This window comes from Apis dorsata, unplaced genomic scaffold (genome assembly GCF_000469605.1).
Source record: "Apis dorsata unplaced genomic scaffold, Apis dorsata 1.3 scaffold_188, whole genome shotgun sequence".
Classification (NCBI taxonomy): Eukaryota; Metazoa; Arthropoda; class Insecta; order Hymenoptera; family Apidae; genus Apis; species Apis dorsata.
Window position 1 is genome coordinate 1,498,295 of NW_006263473.1, and position 4,133 is coordinate 1,502,427.

General features: G+C 37.2%; 1 pseudogene; it reads left to right on the forward strand.

Moving 5' to 3' along the window:
• Positions 1–1,533: 1,533 nt before the first annotated feature.
• The window catches only part of LOC102679494, a 6,277-nt pseudogene continuing 3,677 nt past the window's right edge, over positions 1,534–4,133 (forward strand).

A 4,133-nucleotide genomic window follows, 5' to 3' on the forward strand; every position in this document is an offset into this window, starting at 1 on the left:
GCTGTGAACACTGGTTCACCGCAAGTGTAAACCGATAATTATACAACGCGTACAGCGGGTCCATGCATGTCGCAATTAACAGCCCCACGACGTTTCGAACTCGCCGCTTAATTTCCTGTATAAAGTACACGGTCAATTATGTAAACGTCGCTCTCGTTACTTTCCCAGACGAAAGTGAACATCCGGTACGAGTGTGTTACGTCAAATCACGTTCGTTTAACGCGCGGCCGTGGACGTTCATTAGGGGAATTATTGGTAAAATGGATGTCACGCGAGTGTGTGAAATCCATCAATCATCGATATAGAAGGGAACCTTGTTACGTTAATTGAATTGTCTCGCCTTTTATAAAAAAAATAAAGAACTATATCGAAGTTCAATTTATAAAAAGGAATTCTATTGTGTCATTTAAGTATATTTTCAATTTTTTAAAAAAAGTAAAAGGAATTGCGATGTTTAAAATCGGTCAAAGTAATGAAAATTTTGTGATAAAATTTTATTACGAGTTTCAGAGATCGAAGGGATTTCTTCTTTTTTTTTTTTTTTTGAAGAAAGTCCAATCGTTATTCGTATTCCGATCAAAATTGATCTAATTTTTTGATAATTGAGTAATATTGGATTTATGTTATAATGGATAATAATATGTGTAATATTATATTAAAACGATCTTAAATCCCTTCAATATTTCATGGAGACTCGTGTTTTTGGAAGAAAACGTTAGCAAAGATCTTTTGGCCAGTTTCCTGAATTTTGAATATGTCGCAGTTCAAATTCGCTGCATTCGGCATGCAGTGCGGTGCAGAGATGTTGCATACGTTTCTTAATACCATCTGAAATTCAGTAGTTTCAACGTGAAGTTAGTTTCGTGAATTCATAATGGACTACTGATTTACTATTAGAAAGAGCGTGAAAGTTGAAAATTGTATAAATTGTATATTCAAAAATCCGAATTAATAACACAATGATGAAGTAAATTTTTCAAACGAAAAGGAAGAGGCAAATCTTTAACCTCGAAAATAGCAAACGGGTCACTATCATAAATTCAGATCACGTCGCAATTCTTAACAAGATCCTTGAACATGTCTTTATCTTAACTTGCACACCATTCTACAATATGCATATATGTTTAAAATCTCCAAACGTTGATTCTTTTTTTCTTTTTTTATTAATCCAAAATTTTAATCATCAAAGAATTAAGTGTATATGCACACTTAATATAGAGGTTAATACACTTAATCCATCTAAATTTGTCAAAAGAGATCACGAGATGTTCACTCAGACTCAGACTCAGGGAAAGAATTAATCTCTCCCTCAAAGATATTTTCAAGGTGGGGATCGGCAATGGCGCATCAACGTGGCAGAAAAGTGGCAGCGATGCGGCAGAATTTAAACACTGCAAGTCACCCCGATTCTCAGGTGATCCTGAAAATGGTCGATACGGGTGCCCCTATTACGCGGCCCGCCCTTAATTCAGAGTTACGCCACTGCGGCGTGCATCTACCTGTGAGGAAGAGCTTCCACACCGATGAGAGTCCTTCGATTATCCGGGCCAGAGGAGGCGAAAGAGCAAAGGTTGTTCTCGCAGTACGCGACGGAATGTCGCCGTTATATTGGCGAGCCAAAAGACGCATGCGTCACCGTTCGAGGACTCGCCTGCTGCAATTTTGGAATCTTGTCAACAAACATCTCACTGCTGCCTTAACCGGTTACCTAGTCCAACCTTCCTCGCGTCCGCGCCTTTCGTTTCTTTTTCTTTTTTTTTTTTCCCCCCACCGATCGAAGGTTGACAGTGTGGGCTCCAGCCGCGATATAGATCTCGTTCCGGAAACGTTTAACGTCGGCATTAATCGAAAGATTTATCGGTGTATATCACGCGGCGTATATACAACACGAAGAGGAATGTTACTTCGAGAATGTTATTCCATCCGATGAACAATTGGCCACAAAAGTGATTCTTTTTAAGGAGAAAAATCCTTTTTCTTTTTTTTTTTTCGAACGGGAACATCTGTGATACAGTGAGAAAGTGTCTTTGAATATTGAATAAAAAAAAAGAAAGGAAAAAAAAAGATTGATGAGTTGAGAACGGACGAAAGGGGTTGTACACACGCACGTGTCAGAGAATGGAGGACGAGGAGACTGAGACCGATCGGTCGATCGCCGAGACTCTCTCCAAAAGGTAGAACAAAAAGATTAATTAACCATAGTGGAATGAGTTCTGTTACGAATGAATCTGTTTCTCTATCTCTGTGGTGTAGTATCGGGTTCCGGCGAATCGATATTGTCCTCGATCATCCTCAAAAGGTCTATTACAGCGGACATCAGATCTCGGGGAACGTCCATTTGGAGCTGGACGAGCCGACCAACGCTTTGGGTAGGTAAGCCTCGTCCTTGAGGGCAATTTAAAAAAAAAAAAAAATACAGGGGAACAGAATTTAATCAAGAACGATCGCCTTTAAAAGAACGCCTCGAAAAATAAGAGAATTTCGATCAAGCTTGAGCTACGATGCTCAGTATCAAAGCAAAACGATTCGGGGCAAGCTTTCTCCACGGTGGATATCGGAGAAAGTTGTTTCTCGACGAGCGTTGTGTTTGTCAGACTGCGAGCTGTTAAAATTTATCAGATATTCGTGAACGGAAAGTAGATAGACATCTCTTAGATATCTTTTTTTTCGAAGAGGACGTCGCAATTAATCTTTGAAAAATATGATGTGTCGCAAATAAAATTTGTGTCGCGGAATAAGAGTTATCGTAGTTTCAAGCCTCTCTCTCTCTCTCTTTCTCTCTAGTTTTGATAAAAACTTTCTTTTCCATCTCGGAAATATGTCGAAAACGGGTTAGTATGGATAGGCGGAGGGAAGATATTCGATTGGCTGGTTGTAACGAGGCACGATCAACTTGATATTTATTCTCGTGATGTTTACCCGTGTTGTTCGCAATCAAAAAAAATTTTCTTCTCTGCCGGAGTCGAATGCGTGCCAAACGTGCCATCGATCGAGTTGCATAACGGGTGACCTAAAAGACTTTGCCACGCTGAATACGCGTCACCGGAGACGATGTACCACGTGATTCTGGTATTGCAGGAACGCTTTTAGAATGGATAGAGCGGAGAAAAGAGTCTTTGCTATACGTAGAGTATACATTCACGAGGTGAACCTTTTCTAAGTTTAGATGGATCGTTAAACAGTGTCTAATATGGTGTTGCTAAGTTAAATATGTACATGCGTTTTGCACGTGCCCTTTGCTTACTAAGATCTCAGCCTTTCGAAATCTTGCTAAATCTAGATCTTGTTTTTCTCCTCACACTTGTCCAACATTTCAATTAAATTTTTTTTATTTGAATCTCCGTTTTTCAATTAGACGATAGAATTATATATCCTGTAATCCGGTAAAGTTTATCAATAGATTAGAGATACGTTGTTTTAATTAATCGTAATTCTTACATTTTTTTCTATTCAATCTAGATTAGGTCTTAGCATAACGTATTGCATCATGTTGCGTAACATATGTTCTGGCATTTTCTAAACAAAAAATTATTTTTTAAATATTATTTCATATACAACGATAAATTATAAACTATTCCACAAAGTATATATCGATGTATTGAAGAATTATAATCGATATTTCAAACGTAAAAATATCATTGTATAGAAAATGCTTGTTCATATGTGTATTCGAATAGAATATCTTAGTGCAAGTAGAAATCATATCACGAAAACGAAGTTTTAATTAATATCCAATTAAACGAAACTCCTGCCAATAGAATTTCTAAAATTCGAATTCCTGTTATCCGAACGAAAAATCAGATACCGAATTGATGAACTCCATTTGTACAAACTGTTTCTCCTTTTAACGGATTCGGATAAATGGAGTTGTACTAGTAGAATAACTTTAACTTTACGCGGGCAACCTGAGTCATTTATATTACTTTTTTTTTTTCTTTTCTCATTATTCAACTTCTCTCTCGAACAAGAAAGATCTAAGAAAGTATCTTATCGAAGTATTCGAAGTACACGATCGTTGCACGCGTTTTTGAAAAATTTATTTTAATTTTTATTTTCAACAAAAAAAAAACTTTCACAAAATGACCCAGATTGGCCAACGAGGGTTGAAGATAAACTATTTATTTTTTTTTTTT